The sequence below is a fragment of the Delphinus delphis genome, chromosome 2 (genome assembly GCF_949987515.2).
Source record: "Delphinus delphis chromosome 2, mDelDel1.2, whole genome shotgun sequence".
Classification (NCBI taxonomy): domain Eukaryota; kingdom Metazoa; phylum Chordata; class Mammalia; order Artiodactyla; family Delphinidae; genus Delphinus; species Delphinus delphis.
In genome coordinates, this window is record NC_082684.1 from 137,179,260 (window position 1) to 137,197,211 (window position 17,952).

At 37.7% G+C, this 17,952-nt stretch overlaps 1 protein-coding gene across 4 annotated transcripts in view; it reads left to right on the forward strand.

The window, feature by feature from the left end:
• The window catches only part of DENND4A (DENN domain containing 4A), a 132,583-nt gene that overhangs the window by 42,707 nt on the left and 71,924 nt on the right, over positions 1–17,952 (forward strand). The window lies entirely within an intron of this gene.

The following is a 17,952-nucleotide window of genomic DNA, read 5'->3' on the forward strand; positions in this document are numbered from 1 at the left end:
CTTATCAAATAGGTTATCTCAAATTTAACATGTCCAAAACTGAACTCCTAGTGTCCCTCTCCAAATCTACTTATCCCCATAATTTTCCTCCTCTAGTAAAAGGAAATTCCACTCTTTAGTTACTCAGACTAAAAATCCTTGGAGTAATCCTTAACCTTTATCTTCTACCTCTCATTCACTTCTTCTGTAAATTCTCTTGACTTTCATTTCAAAACATATTTTGAACTTGAACACTTCTCAGCTTCTCCACGTGCTGCAGCCCTGATCCAAGCCATAATCATCTCTTAACTGGATTATTGCAGTGGTCTCCTAATTCAGGAGTTAGGCAAACTTTTGAATAAAGGGCTAAATGATAAGTTAGCTTTTGCAGGTCATATACAGGCTCTGTCGCAAATTCATCCTTTGTTTTAAAAACAACCTTTTTACCAGTCTTAGCTCAGTTGTACAAACAGGCCTTGGGTCAAACACAAGCCGTAGTTTGCCAGACCCCTGGTTTAGCTGATCACTGCTTCTACTTCTTCCTACAACCTATTCTTCACATAGCAAAACAAATTAGATCATATCTCTCTTTGGTTTACAACCCTTAATGGCTTCCCATCTCACTCTTAGTAAAAGCCAGAGTCCTTCCAGTAGCCTTAAGGCCATGCATGATCTGTAATTGTAATTATCTTTTTTTTTTAATTGCTGTTTTAAATTTTAAAAAGAAATATATAGTCAAAAAAAAATTGAGAGGGGGAGGGGAGCAAATCATACATCTAGGAAGTAAAGAGCGAAAGTTCTTGTTCCTGCTTCCATCTTTTGTGATCCTTTGCCAGGATTAACAATTAACAATTTGGCTTGTATCCTTCCAGACCCTTTTGTGTGCACATATGTGGAGTATATGTAATATGGATAAATTCATCCTTTATTTTTCAAAAATTGGAAATTTCAATATATTCTGATATAAGCTTTTTTTTAACTATCCATCTTTGTCAGTTAATATAACTCTCTACTTAATTCTTTCAATGATTGTATAGTATTCCAGAAAATACAAATGAAGAATGATGAATACAAGTTATTTCCAGTTTTTCCCATTACTCATAATGCTGCTTTGATCAATTTTGTGCCTTTTTCTTTGTATATTTATTGGAGTGTTTCTGGAAGAGTAAATAATTGTAACTAGAATTGATGGGTATGGTGTACATTTTGAGAAGTGTTGACAGATTGCTCTGAAAAAGTTGTGACAGTTTATATTCCCAGCAACCGTACTGTATAAGAATGCCCTTTCCCAGGTCCTGTACCTCACCAACACTGGTTGTTATCAATCCCTTTTTAATTATTGACTATCTAATAAGAAGAAATCATTCTAATTTTAATTTGCATTTCTTTGATTATTGTGGAGGTTTAACATCTTTTCATATATAACAGCTTTGAATGGCTAAATATTACTACATTAAGTGGATGTGCCACAATTTATTCCATCTTCTATTGTAAGACATTTAGATTCTAAGTTTTTTATATTACAAGCAAAGCTGTTATGACCATAGTTAGAACTACATACTTCCTAAAATAATTTACATTTATTGAGCTCTTATGTGCTCTCTTCTTTTAAGCTAGCAAGAAGAGAAATACTGAAGCTTTAGGTAAAGCTACAAGAAAAAGAAATGGAGTGTATTGATATGTGACTGGATACAACACAAATTTTAGGAGTCTGAAAATGTTTTTAACCCCCTCAATAAGATAGTAAAATAGATCTGTATTGTGTAGTGGTTAAGATCAGTATAGCCAAGTGGTTCAAAGCACAGACTCTGGAGCCGGAGTGTCTGGATATTAATCCTATCTCTGACACTTATTGGCTTTGTGACCTTGAGAAAGTAACATAACTTCTCTGTGCCTCAGTTTCACAATTGTAAAATGAGAGTGATAGTAGCATCTACCTTATAAGTAATTGTGATGGTTAAATTAATTTAGAATCATGTTCCAGAACATGTAAGAAAACACTATATATGTGTTAGTTTATTATCTGTAAATACCTTTCAATTCCAAATTTTCTTTTAGAAAAATCTGCAGTTTTAAGGTAGTAGCAGTATTCGTTTAAAATGTTTAAATAGGTAATTCGAAAAATGGATGCTGACGGTATCTCATTTGTATCCTAAAAGAGTTATTTGCAGCTATGTGACCCCTACTTGTCAACAGCCATTCATATACAAAATACCCTATTCTTTCATGCTATCTTTGCATTTTGATTTGATGATTACATGTGACAGTGGAGAGATTATGGTGGAGGAAGAAGATCATGGTAGCAAGAAAGTTTTACAGGCCTCATGTGGTATTGATAGTGATGGCAAGAAGGGTTTTTGTACTCTTCCATAATCTGATGTCCAGCTTAACCTTGTTTCAAGATTTGGTTTGGTGTTTTAGCAAGACTGTTCAGGCTCACAGATACTTGCCCTTTTCCCATTGGTGAATTTTCCTTTATTTTATAGATTTGTTAGTTTTGTGTTCAAAGGAAATCGCCAATGTCATTAGAACCATTTCTAGGTCTTATTAATTAATCAAAGTGTTCAAGGTAGACTTGTTGCACTGAAACCAAAACCACACCTGAGTTCCTATTTTTCCTTACTCTAAAGTATTGGTCCCAGTGTTGTCAGAGAGCATTAATTCTCTGCTGAAAGAATAAAGAGGCAGTGTAACATAGTGTGAACAGAATGGACTCCAGCTAACCTGCTGGATTTGCATTCCAGATGCATGTCTTGGACAAGTTCTTTAACTCTTTGTGCCTCAGTTTCCTCATGCATGAAACAAGGATAAAGTAGTATTTTATTTCACAGGTTTTTTGTGAAGATTAAATGTTTCATATCTGTAAAGAACTTAGGATAGTACCTAGTAAGTGCTATGTAAACGTTAGCTGTTATTAATTATTCCTTAGTTAACTCTGCTTATTCAGTCCCTTTTATGTGCATTTAACGACTGAGGATGAGATTTTCTTTTTTTTCAGTTTTGAGATATAATTGACATACAGCAAGGAAGAGTTGTTTTATTTTATTTTTGCCCAGTGTTTAAGGTCGTCTCAGTTCTCTTAAGAAACATTATAGGAATAAAAACCTCTTAAATGTTTATTCTCTTAACTCTTTTCTTCTTAATTTTTGAATTTTATTTTATTTTTTTATACAGCAAGCTCCTATTAGTCGTCAATTTTATACACATCAGTGTATACATGTCAATCCCAATCGCCCAATTCAGCACATCACCATCCCCGCCCCCCTGCGTCTTTCCCCCCTTGGTGTCCATACGTTTGTTCTCTACATCTGTGTCTCAACTTCTGGCCTACAAACCGGTTCATCTGTACCAGTTTTCTAGGTTCCACATACATGCGTTAATATACGATATTTGTTTTTCTCTTTCTGACTTACTTCACTCTGTATGACAGTCTCTAGATCCATCCACGTCTTAACAAATGACCCAATTTCTTTCCTTTTTATGGCCGAGTAATATTCCATTGTATATATATACCACATCTTCTTTATCCATTTGTCTGTTGATGGGCATTTAGGTTGCTTCCATGACCCGGCTATTGTAAATAGTACTGCAATGAACATTGCAGTGCATGTGTCTTTTTGAATTATGGTTTTCTCTGGGTATATGCCCAGTAGGGGGATGGCTGGATCATATGGTAATTCTATTTTTAGTTTTTTAGGGAACCTCCATACTGTTCTCCATAGTGGCTGTATCATTTTACATTCCCACCAACAGTGCAAGGGTTCCCTTTTCTCCACACCCTCTCCAGCATTTGTTGTTTGTAGATTTTCTGATAATGCCCATTCCAACTGGTGTGAGGTGATACCTCATTGTAGTTTTGATTTGCATTTCTCTAATAATTAGTGATGTTGAGCAGCTTTTGATGTGCTTCTTGGCCATCTGTATGTCTTCTTTGGAGAAATGTCTGTTTAGTCTTCTGCCCATTTTTGGATTGGGTTGTTTCTTGCTTTAATATTGAGTTGCATGACCTGGTTATATATTTTGCAGATTAATCCTTTGTCCATTGATTCATTTGCAAATATTTTCTGCCATTCTGAGGGTTGTCTTTTCATCTTGTTTATGCTTTCCTTTGCTGTGCAAAAGCTTTTAAGTTTCATTAGGTCCCATTTGTTTATTTTTGTTTTTATTTCCATTACTCTAGGAGGTGGATCAAAAAAGATCTTGCTGTGATTTATGTCAAAGAGTGTTCTATGTTTTCCTCTAAGAGTTTTATAGTGTCCTGTCTTACATTTAGGTCTCTAATCCATTTTGAGTTTATTTTTGTGTATGGTATTAGGGAGTGTTCTAATTTCATTCTTTTAAATGTACCTGTCCAGTTTTCCCAACACCACTTACTGAAGAGACTGTCTTTTCTCCATTGTATATTCTTGCCTCCTTTGTCATAGATTAGTTGACCATAGGTGCGTGGGTTTATCTCTGGGCTTTCTATCTTGTTCCATTGATCTATGTTTCTGTTTTTGTGCCAGTACCATATTGTCTTGATTACTGTAGCTTTGTAGTATAATCTGAAGTCAGGGAGTCTGATTCCACCAGCTCTGTTTTTCTTTCTCACAACTGCCTTGGCTATTCGGGGTCTTTTGTGTCTCCATACAAATTTTAAGATTTTTTGTTCTAGTTCTGTAAAAAATGCCATTGGTAATTTGGTAGGGATTGCATTGAATCTGTAGCTTGCTTTGGGTAGTAGAGTCATTTTCACAATATTGATTCTTCCAATCCAAGAACATGGTATATCTCTCCATCTGTTGGTATCATCTTTAATTCCTTTCATCAGTGTCTTATAATTTTATGCATACAGGTCTTTTGTCTCCTTAGGTAGGTTTATTCCTAGGTATTTTATTCTTTTTGTTGCAATGGTAAATGGGAGTGTTTCCTTAATTTCTCTTTCAGATTTTTCAACGTTAGTGTATAGGAATGCAAGAGATTTCTGTGCATTAATTTTGTATCCTGCAACTTTACCAAATTCATTGATTAGCTCTAGTAGTTTTCTGGTGGCATTTTTAGGCTTCTCTATGTATAGTATCATGTCATCTGCAAACAGTGACAGTTTTACTTCTTCTTTTCCAATTTGTATTCCTTTTATTTCTTTTTCTTCTCTGATTGCCATGGCTAGGACTTCCAAAACTATGTTGAATAATAGTGGTGAGAGTGGACCTCCTTGTCTTGTTCCTGATCTTAGTGGAAATGCTTTCAGTTTTTCACCATTGAGAATGATGTTTGCTGTGGGTTTGTCATATATGGCCTTTATTATGTTGAGGTAGTTTCCCTCTGTGCCCACTTTCTCGAGAGTTCTTTTCATAAATGGGTGTTGAATTTTGTCAAAAGTTTTTCCTGCATCTATTGAGATGATCATATGGTTTTTATTCAATCTGTTAATATGGTGTATCACATTGATTGATTTCCGTATATTGAAAATCCTTGCATCCCTGGGATAAATCCCACTTGATCATGGTGTATGATCCTTTTAATGTGTTGTTGGATTCTGTTTGCTAGTATTTTGTTGAGGATTTTTGCATCTATATTCATCAGTGATATTTTTCTGTAATTTTCTGTTTTTGTAGTATCTTTGTCTGGTTTTGGTATCAGGGGGATGGTGGCCTCATAGAGTGAGTTTGGGAGTGTTCCTCCCTCTGTAATTTTTTGGAAGAGTTTGAGAAGGATGTGTGTTAGCTCTTATGTTAATGTTTCATAGAGTTCACCTTTGAAGCCATCTGGTCCTGGACTTTTGTTTGTTGGAAGATTTTTGATACAGTTTCAATTTCATTACTTGTAATTGGTCTGTTCATATTCTCTATTTCTTCCTGGTTCAGTCGTGAAATGTTATACCTTTCTAAGAATTTGTCCATTTCTTCCAGGTTGTGCATATTATTGGCATAGAGTTGCTTGTAGTAGTCTCTTAGGATGCTTTGTATTTCTGCGGTGTCTGTTGTAACTTCTCCTTTTTCATTTCTAATTTTATTGATTTGAGTCCTCTCCCTCTTTTTCTTGATGAGTCTGGCTAATGGTTTATCAATTTTGTTTATCTTCTCAAAGAACCAGCTTTTAGTTTTATTGATCTTTGCTACTGTTTGTTTCTATTTCATTTATTTCTGCTCTGATCTTTATGATTTTTTTCCTTCTGCTAACTTTGAGTTTTCTTTGTTCTTCTTTCTCTGGTTCCTTTAGGTGTAAGGTTAGATTGTTTATTTGAGATTTTTCTCGTTTCTTGAGGTAAGCTTGTATAGGTATAAACTTCCCTCTTAGAACTGCTTTTGCTGCATCCCATAGGTTTTGGATCATCATGTTTTCATTGTCATTTGTCTCTAGGTATTTTTTGATTTCCTCTTTGATTTCTTCAGTGATCTCTTGGTTATTTAGTAACATATTGTTTAGCCTGCATGTGTTTGTGTTTTTTAAGTTTTTTTCCCTGTAATTCATTTCTAATCTCATAGCGTTGTGGTCAGAAAAGATGCTTGATATGATTTCAATTTTCTTAAATTTACTGAGGCTTGATTTGTGACCCAAGATGTGATCTATCCTGGAGAATGTTCCGTGTGCACTTGAGAAGCAAGTGTAGTCTGGTGTTTTGGGATGGAATGTCCAATAAATATCAATTAAATCTGTCTGGTCTATTGTGCCATTTAAAGCTTATGTTTCCTTGTTTATTTTCATTTTGGATAATCTGTCCATTGGTGTAAGTGAGGTGTTAAAGCCCCCACTATTATTGTGTTATTGTTGATTTCCTCTTTATACCTGTTAGCAGTTGCCTTATGTATTGAGGTACTCCTATGTTGTGTGCATATATATTTATAATTGTTACATCTTCTTCTTGGATTGATCCCTTGATCATTATGTAGTGTCCGTCCTTGTCTCTTGTAACATTCTTTATTTTAAAGTCTATTTTATCTGATATGAGTATAGCTACTCCAGCTTTCTTTTGATTTCCATTTACATGGAATATATTTTTTCATCCCCTCACTTTCAGTTTATGTGTCCCTAGGGCTGAAGTGGGTCTCTTGTAGACAGCAAATATATGGGTCTTATTTTTGTATCCATTCAGCAAGCCTGTGTCTTTTGTTGGAGCATTTAATCCATTCACGTTTAAGGTAATTATCGATATGTATGTTCCTATGAGCATTTTCTTAATTGTTTTGGGTTTGTTTTTGTAGGTCCTTTTCTTCTCTTATGTTTCCCACTTAGAGAAGTTCCTTTAGCATTTGTTGTAGAGCTCGTTTGGTGGTGCTGAATTCTCTTAGCTTTTGCTTGTCTGTAAAGCTTTTGATTAGGGTTTCTCCATCGAATCTAATTGAGATCCTTGCTGGGTAGAGTAATCTTGGTTGTAGCTTCTTCCCTTTCATCACTTTAAGTATATCATTGCCACTTCCTTCTGGCTTGTAGAGTTTCTGCTGAGAAACCAGCTGTTTACCTTATGGGAGTTCCTTTGTATGTTATTTGTCGTTTTTCCCCTGCTGCTTTCAGTAATTTTTCTTTGTCTTTAATTTTTGCCAATTTGAGTATTATGTGTCTCAGTGTGTTTCTCCTTGGGTTTATCCTGTATGGGACTCTCTGAGCTTCCTGGACTTGGGTGGCTATTTCCTTTCCCATGTTAGGGAAGTTTTCGACTATAATTTCTTCAAATATTTTCTCTGGTCCTTTCTCTCTCTCTTCTCCTTCTGGAACCCCTATAATGCGAATGTTGTTACGCTTAATGTTGTCCCAGAGGTCTCTTAGGCTGTCTTCATTTCTTTTCATTCTTTTTCTTTATTCTGTTTGGCAGCAGTGAATTCCACCATTCTGTCTTCCAGGTCACTTATCCGTTCTTCTGCCTCAGTTATTCTGCTATTGATTCCTTCTAGTGTAGTTTTCATTTCAGTTTTGTATTGTTCATCTCTGTTTGTTCTTTAATTCTTCTAGGTCTTCGTTAAACATTTCTTGCATCTTCTTTTTCCGAGGTCCTGGATTATCTTCACTATCATTATTCTGAATTCTTTTTCTGGAAGGTTGCCTATCTCCACCTCATTTAGTTGTTTTTCTGGCGTTTTATCTTGTTCCTTCATCTGGTACATAGCCCTCTGTCTTTTCATCTTGTCTATCTTTCTGTGAATGTGGTTTTTGTTCCATAGGCTGCAGGATTGTAGTCCTTCTTGCTTCTGCTGTCTGCCCTCTGGTGGATGAGGCTATCTAAGAGGCTTGTGTAAGTTTCCTGATGGGAGGGGCTGGTGGTGGGTAGAGCTGACTGTTGCTCTGGTGGGCAGAGCTCAGTAAAACTTTAATCTGCTTGACTGTTGATGGGCGGGGCTGGGTTCCCTCCCTGTTGGTTGTTTTGCCTGAGGCAAGCGAACAGTGGAGCCTACCTGGGGTCTTTGGTGGGGCTAATGACAGACTCTGGGAGGGCTCACACCAAGGAGTACTTCCCAGAACTTCTGCTGCCAGTGTCCTTGTCCCCATGGTGAGCCACAGCCACCTCTCGCCTCTGCAGGAGAGGCTCCAACACTAGCAGGTAGGTCTGGTTCAGTCTCCTATAGGGCCACTGCTCCTTCCCCTGTGTCCCAATGTGCACACTACTTTGTGTGTGCCCTCCAAGAGTGGAGTCTCTGTTTCCCCCAGTCCTTTCGAAGTCCTGCAGTCAATTCCCACTAGACTTCAAAGTCTGATTCTGTAGGAATTCCTCCTTCCGTTGCCAGACCGCCAGGTTGGGAAGCCTGATGTGGGGCTCAGAACCTTCACTCCAGTGGGTTGACTTCTGTGGTATAAGTGTTCTCCAGTCTGTGAGTCACCCACCCAGCAGTTATGGGATTTGATTTTACTGTGATTGCGCCCCTCCTGCCGTCTCATTGTGGCTTCTCCTTTGTCTTTGGATGTGGTGTATCTTTTTTGGTGAGTTCCAGTGTCTTCCTTTCGATGATTGTCCAGCAGCTAGTTATGATTCTGGTGTTCTCGCAAGACGGAGTAAGAGCACGTCCTTCTACTCCGCCATCCTATTTTCTTACTCTTAAATCTAGTATCAGTCCTGAATATAGAGAAAGTTCCCTAATCTTAGTGGTAGGGTCTTATTTTAAGCAATGGGTTGTGGTTTATATCTTTTAACAATCTTTGTTTCCATTGACTATAAGGTAGTAAAAGCAAATTTAGATCTCTGTAGGAGATGTACAATGACTTCTAACTCGTTCAGAAAAACTAAAATAGACATGCAATGCAGGAAACTTGTTTTCATATCTGCCAAATGTGTATATAGAGAATCAGACAAAGGTTAGATATAAATTATTGATGTGTGGATAATACTCAAGGGTATAGTTATTATAGCTTATTTTTGATTTGGGGAGATTAGGTGGCTTGATTGAAAGCATCTACTAGTTTTCAAAACCAGGAGGAAAAAAACCCAAAAAACCAAAACCCAAAAAACAGTCTAATGGACATGAGGAAATGCATGAGGAGTCTTTCCTCAAGTTCATACATGATTTTTTTACGAGGTTTACAGCTTTGGCCTCAAAAAATGTTTCCCCCACTTCTCCACCTCCCATTAAAATCTTCTGGCGGGCTTCCCTGTTGGCGCAGTGGTTGAGAGTCCGCCTGCTGATGCAGGGTACACGGGTTCGTGCCCCGGTCTGGGAAGATCCCACGTGCCGCGGAGCGGCTAGGCCCGTGAGCCATGGTCGCTGAGCCTGCGCATTCGGAGCCTGTGCTCCGCAACAGGTGAGGCCACAACAGTGAGAAGCCCACGTACCGCAAAAAATAAATAAATAAATAAATAAAAGCTTATAGCATGGAATATCTTTTTCCATCCCCTCACTTTCAGTCTGTATGTGTCCCTAGGTCTGAAGTGGGTCTCTTGTAGACAGCATATATACGGGTCTTGTTTTTGTATCCATTCAGCCAGTCTATGTCCTTTGGTTGGAGCATTTAATCCATTTACATTTAAGGTAAGTATTGATATGTATGTTCCTATTATCATTTTCTTAATTGTTTTGGGTTTTTGTAGGTATTTTCCTTCTCTTGTGTTTGCTGCCTAGAGAATTTCCTTTAGCATTTGTTGTAAAGCTGGTTTGGTGGTGCTGAATTCTCTTAGTTTTTGCTTGTCTGTAAAGGTTTTAGTTTCTCTGTCAAATCTGGATGAGATCCTTGCTGGGTAGAGTAATCTTGGTTGTAGGTTTTCCCCCTTCATCACTTTAAATATGTCCTGCCACTCCCTTCTGGCTTGCAGAGTTTCTCCTGAAAGATCAGCTGTTAACCCTATGGGGATTCCCTTGTATGTTATTTGTTGTTTTTCCCTTGCTGCTTTTAATATTTTTTCTCTGTGTTTAATTTTTGATAGTTTGATTAATATATGTCTTGGTGTGTCTCTCCTTGGATTTATCCTGTATGGGACTCTCTGTGCTTCCTGGACTTGATTAGCAATTCTCATATGAGACAAAATAGACTTTAAAACAAAGACTATCACAAGAGACAAAGAAGGATACTACAAGGCTTCCCTGGTGGCGCAGTGGTTGAGAGTCCGCCTGCTGATGCAGGGGATACGGGTTCGTGCCCCGGTCTGGGAAGATCCCACATGCCGCGGAGTGGCTGGGCCCGTGAGCCATGGCCGCTGAGCCTGCGTGTCTGGAGCCTGTGCTCTGCAACAGGAGAGGCCACAACAGTGAGAGGCCCACATACCGCAAATAAAAACAAAAACAAAAGAAAAAAAAAAGGACACTACATAATGATCAACGTATCATTCCAAGAAGAAGATATAACAATTGTAAATATTTATGCACCCAACGTAGGAGCACCTCAATACATAAGGCAAATACTAACAGCCATAAAAGGGGAAATCGACAGTAACACATTCATAGTAGGGGACTTTAACACCCCACTTTCACCAGTGGACAGATCATCCAAAATGAAAATAAATAAGGAAACACAAGCTTTAAATGATACATTAAACAAGATGGACTTAATTGATATTTATAGGACAGTGCATCCAGAAACAACAGAATACACTTTCTTCTCAAGTGCTCATGGAACATTCTCCAGGATAGATCATATCTTGGGTCACAAATCAAGCCTTGGTAAATTTAAGAAAATTGAAATCGTATCAAGCATCTTTTCCGACCACATCACTATGAGACTAGATATCAATTACAGGAAAAAATCTGTAAAAAATACAGATGCATGGAGGCTGAACAATACACTAGTTAATAACCAAGAGATCACTGAAGAAATCAAAGAGGAAATCAAAAAATACCTAGATACAAATGACAATGGAAACATGATGACCCAAAACCTATAGGATGCAGCAAAAGCAGTTCTAAGAGGGAAGTTTATAGCAATACAATCCTACCTTAAGAGACAAGAAACATCTCAAATAAACAACCTAACCTTACGCCTAAAACACTTAGAGAAAGAAGAACAAAAAACCCCCAAACTTAGCAGAAGGAAAGAATTCATAAAGATCAGATCAGAAATAAATGAAAAAGAAATGAAGGTAACGATAGCGAAGATCAATAAAACTGAAAGCTGGTTCCTTGAGAAGATAAACGAAATTGATAAACCATTAGCCAGATTCATCAAGAAAAAAAGGGAGAAAACTCAAATCAATAGAACTAGAAATGAAAAAGGAGAAGTAACAACTGACACTGCAGAAATACAAAGGATAATGAGAGATTACCAAAAGCAACTATATGCCAATAAAATGGACAACCTGGGGACTTCCCTGGTGGCGCAGTGGTTAAGAATCTGCCTGCTAGTGCAGTGGACACAGGTTCGATCCCTGGTCTGGGAAGAGCCCACATGCCATGGAGTAACTAAGCCCGTGCGCCGCAACTACTGAGCCTGCACTCTAGAGCCCGCAAGCCACAACTACTGAGCCCGTGTGCCACAACTACTGAAGCCCGCACGCCTAGAGCCCATGCTCCCCAACAAGAGAAGCCACCGCAATGAGAAGCCCACACACTGCAATGAAGAGTAGCCCCCACTTGCCGCAGCTACAGAAAGCCCACGTGGGGCAATGAAGACCCAATGCAGCCAAAGATAAATAAACTAAAATAAATAAATTTATTTTAAAAAAATGGAGAACCTGGAAAAAATGGACAAATTCTTAGAAATGCATAACCTTCCAAGACTGAACCAGGAAGAAATAGAAAATATGAACAGAGCAATCACAAGCACTGAAATTGAAACTGTGATTAAAAATCTTCCAACAAACAAAAGCCCAGGACCAGATGGCTTTACAGGCGAATTCTGTCAAACATTTAGAGAAGAGCTAACACCTATCCTTCTCAAACTCTTCCAAAATATAGCAGAGGGAGGAACACACCCAACACCCTAGTAGAACACACCCAACACCCTAGTAGAACACACCCAACACCCTAGTAGAACACACTCTACTAGGCCACCATCACCCTGATAACCAAAACCAGACAAAGATGTCAGAAAGAAAGACACCTACAGGCCAATATCACTGATGAATATAGATGCAAAAATCCTCAAAATACTAGCAAACAGAATCCAACGGCACATTAAAAGGATCATACACCATGATCAAGTGGGGTTTATCCCAGGAATGCAAGGATTCTTCAATATACGCAAATCAATGTGATACACCATATTAACAAATCAAAGGAGAAAAACCAAATGATCATCTCAATAGATGCAGAGAAAGGTTTTGACAAAATTCAACACCCATTTATGATAAAAACCCTCCAGAAAGTAGGCATAGAGGGAACTTACCTCAACATAATAAAGGCCATATATGACAAATCCACAGCCAACATCGTCCTCAGTGGTGAAAAACTGAAACCATTTCCACTACGATCAGGAAAAAGACAAGGTTACCCACTCTCACCACTCTTATTCAACATAGTTTTGGAAGTTTTAGCCACAGCAATCAGAGAAGAAAAGGAAATAAAAGGAATCCAAATCGGAAAACAAGAAGTAAAGCTGTCACTGTTTGCAGATGACATGTTACTATACATAGAGAATCCTAAAGATGCCACCAGAAAACTACTAGAGCTAATCAATGAATTTGGTGAAGTAGCAGGATACAAAATTAATGCACAGAAATCTCTGGCATTCCTATACACTAATGCTGAAAAATCTGAAAGAGAAATTAAAGAAACACTCCCATTTACCATTGCAACAAAATGAATAAAACATCTAGGAATAAACCTACCTAAGGAGACAAAAGACTTGTATGCAGAAAATTATAAGACACTGATGAAAGAAATTAAAGATGATACCAACAGATGGAGAGATATACCATGTTCTTGGATTGGAAGAATCAACATAGTGAAAATGACTCTACTGCCCAAAGCAGTCTACAGTTACAATGCAATCCCTATCAAACTACCACTGACATTTTTCACAGAACTAGAACAAAAAATTTCACAATTTGTTTGAGACACAAAAGACCCCGAATAGCCAAAGCAATCTTGAGAACGAAAAACGGAGCTGGAGGAATCAGGCTCCCTTACTTCAGACTATACTACAAAGCTACAGTAATCAAGACAGTATGTTACTGGCACAAAAACAAATATAGATCAGTGGAACAGGTTAGAAATCCCAGAGATAAACCCACACACCTATGGTCACCTTATCTTTGATAAAGGAGGCAAGAATATACAGTGGAGAAAAGACAGCCTCTTCAATAAGTGGTGCTGGGAGAACTAGACAGCTACATGTAAAAGAATGAAATTAGAACACTCCCTTACACCATACACAAAAATAAACTCAAAATGGATTAAAGACCTAAGTGTAATGGCAGACACTATCAAACTCTTAGAGGAAAACATAGGCACAACAGTCCATGACATAAATCACAGCAAGATCTTTTTTGATGCACCTCCTAGAGTAATGGAAATAAAAACAAAAATGAACAAATGGGACCTAATGAAACTTAAAAACTTTTGCACAGCAAAGGAAAGCATAAACAAGGTGAAAAGACAACCCTCAGAATGGGAGAAAATATTTGCAAATGAAGCAACTGACAAAGGATTAATCTCCAAAACTTATAAGCAGCTCATGCAGCTCGATATCAAGAAAACAAACAACCCAATCCAAAAATGGGCAGAAGACCTAAATAGACATTTCACCAGAGAACATATACAGATTACCAACAAACACATGAAAGCATGCTCAAAATCATTAATCATTAGAGAAATGCAAATCAGAACTACAATGTGATATCATCTCACACCAGTCAGAATGGCCATCATCAAAAAATCTACAAACAATAAATGCTGCAGAGGGTGTGGAGAAAGGGAACCCTCTTGCACTGTTGGTGGGAATGTAAATTGATACAGCCACTATGGAGAACAGTATGGAGGTTCCTTAAAAAACTAAAAATAGAACCACCATACGACCCAGCAATCCCACTACTGGGCATATACCCTGAGAAAACTATAATTCAAAAAGAGTCATGTACCACAATATTCACTGCAGCTCTATTTACAATAGCCAGGAAATGGAAGCAACCTAAGTGTCCATCAACAGATGAATGGATAAAGAAGATGTGGCACATATATACAATGGAATATTACTCAGCCATAAAAAGAAATTAAATTGAGTTATCTTTAGTAAGGTGGGTGGTCCTAGAGTGTGTCATACAGAGTGAAGTAAGTCACAAAGATAAAAACAAATACCATATGCCAGCACATATATATGGAATCTTAAAAAAAAAAATCATCATGAAGAACCTTGCGGCAAGACAGGATTAAAGACACAGACCTACTAGGGAATGGATTTGAGGATACGGGGAGTGGGGAAGGTTAAGCTGGGGCAAAGTGAGAGAGTGGCATGGACATAAATACACTACCAAATGTAAAATAGATAGCTAGTGGGAAGCAGCCGCATAGCACAGGGAGATCAGCTCCGTGCTTTGTGACCACCTAGAGGGGTGAGAGGGAGGGAGACACAAGAGGGAAGAGATATGGGGATATATGTATATGTATAACTGATTCACTTTGTTATAAAGCAGAAAGTAACACACCATTGTAAAGCAATTATACTCCAATAAAGATGTTAAAAAAAAAAAGGCAAGGGGCCTTCCCTGGTGGTGCAGGGGTCAAGAATCCACCTGCCAACTCAGGGGACGTGGGTTCGAGCCCTAGTCTGGAAGATCCCACAGGCTGCAGAGCAACTAAACCCGTGGGCCACAACTACTGCGCCTGCGCTGTAGAGCCCACAGGCCACAGCTGCTGAGCCCATGCACCTAGAATTTGTGCTCCACAACAAGATTAGCCACCACAATGAGAAGCCGGAGCACCACAACAAAGAGTAACCCCTGCTCGCAGCAACTAGAGAAAGCCCGCGCGCAGCAACCAAGACCCGATGCAGACAAAATTAATAAATAATAAATATATTTTTAAAAATAAAAGCTTGTGGCAAAAGTTTTCAAGAATTACTAGTTTTTTAACCTTTGAACCATAAGCCTTAAGTGATTTGGACTTTGATTGATTTAGAATAGAACAGGAATATTTTAGAGCTGGAAGAGAACTTAAGAGTGTCATATGCTCCAAAACTGCAAAAATGTGTAGTTAAGGATATTTAGTCCAGGTGCTTTGATCTGCACAGCAAATTTTTGGCTAATTTGGGACTTTCTCCTCAGTTTTTAGCTCATTGAGAGTATTTTTTTAATATTCTCTACAAGTGGCTCTTGTTTTACAACTTTTCGGGAATGTCAGTGTTTGATTTAGCAAGTTGATTTAGAAAAGTGGAGTTATTAACAAACCAAGTAGTTAAATCATGCACGTAATTCCAGAAGAAAGGTTTTTGCCATGGCAAACCACAGTGCAGATATTTTATGGGTTAAATGTTTAAAGTATTTTAAGAACAATGGCTCTTCCTACTTTCTTTTTTGCTGAACCTTTGTATAAGAAGAAATTTAGAAGAAGCTTCTTGTATCCTTGGCTCTTTTCTTCCAGGGCCCTTCTAACTTTTACTTTAAGTCTTTGTTTTTTATTTTAGGATATTCCTTTCGGTTTCTACCGTATCCACATGGTCATATATAGCTCCTTTTTTATCATCACAAAAGTTATTGAAGGTTATTTTGTTATCTTTACAAATTTGGCTTATTGGGAACTGGAGTTGAGATTGCAATACAGGATCCTTTATAAATTTTTTACCCACCAGATAAACTAAAAGTCCAGTTTGCCTGCATTCATAATATCCACTTGAATTTTATACATCCATTCTTTTGATGCAAAAATATTGAAATGTTTATTAAAAAATAAAATCCCAACAGAGCAATGAGCATAACTTAATGTCCTAAATAAGTTAGGATTTAACATACTAATCTGCTGGGGACATACTAAAAATGTTTAAGAAAGTGGAAAATTTCTAGATGATGAGCCAACTTATTGTATCATTGTTCATAATAGTCCCCCCAAAAGGAAACAACCTAAATGTCCCTCAGTAGGGGAATGGATAAAAGAAACTGTTTCTTTCATTAATGGAATACTATCCAGCGGTTCAGATGAAGCAAGTAGATCTGTATCAACGTAACTAATTCTCAAAATCATTTTGATGAGTGAGAAAGCAAGCCATAAAGGAGTATATTCAGCGCATCACCATTTATTAAAGTCATAAAGCATACAAAACATCTTTACATACTTAAAGATGTGTATATTTACGTAGTAGAAATTTTTAAAATGCATGTGAATGAAATGCGCTAGCTTCAGGCTAGTAGTTAGAGGACAGAAAGGGATGGAAGGTGGTGCCTCAATCTCTAGAGGACAGAAAGGGATGGAAGATGAGGTTTTAGTTAAATCTGTAATTTTTTTGTTTCTTTATAAATTAAAATATCGGAAGCAAATAAGGTCATTGTTAACATTTGTTAAAACTAGGGGGTGAGTAAATGGGTGTTTGTTATAGTAATCTCTTAATATTTAAAAAATGTATTTCTTAAAATAAGTGTATTTTCTTTATATATTTGTTCTCAGTGCTAAGTATCTGTCCTCATATACTGGTCCATGCAGGCACTCTCCATCATGTATGCACAAACACATCCCCTCACATTCATTCCTTTAACAAGTATTTATTAAGTATTTCCACATAATAGGCACTGTTTTGGGTGCTAGATACAGCAGTGGACAAAACAAAGCCCTTACCATCATGGAGCTTATGTTCTAGTGGTGGGAGGCAGATAATAAATTAGAGAATATACAATATGCCCAGTGGTGGTAAGTGCTATCTATGCATGGAAAAAAGAAAAAAAAACAACAAACAGATAGGGGCAGTAGGGAGGACTGGGGAGGGTAGAGACTTGTTACTGTATGTAAGGTGATGAAAGGAAGGCTGTCTAATAAAATGACATTTGAGTTGAGGCCTGAAGGAGGTGAGGAAATGTGCTCTGTGAATGTATCTGTCACCACCTCATGTCAAGTGGTGACATCTCCTAAGTTACATATCTGTTTCAGACTTCTCACCTTACCTCCATTTGACTCTATGCTTGGATGTCTAATAGATGTTTCAAACTTAAGATGTCTAAAACTCCTTTTCTTTGCCCCCAGATCTGCTTTACCCATAGTCTTCTTCATCTCATTTGTAGCTGGGACTAGGAATTTGAGACTCTTTGAAGAGTAGCTGTTATTTAAAGGCGTGGTACTAAATAGATGAGATCATTTAGAGAAAGTAAAGAAAAGATCACATTTAATGATCAGGAAAAGAGAGGGGATGCTACAGGGGAGATTGAGGACTGGCCAGAGATTTGGTGGCGAGGGACCCAGGAGAGTGTGATGCCTCAAAAGCCAAGACAGGAAAATGTTTCAGGAAGGGAGTCGTTAGTGGTATCAAAATCTGCTGAGAGGTTGAAAAAGATGAAGACTAGGAATCAACTGTTACATTTGGCATCATTAAAGTCGTTAAAGTGTTCTTTTAAAAAAATGATGGGATTAAAACCTGGTTTGGAATGGATTCATGAAAGAATAGGAAATAAGGAAATGGATATGGCAAATTACAACTCTTGAGTTTTGGTATAAAGAACTG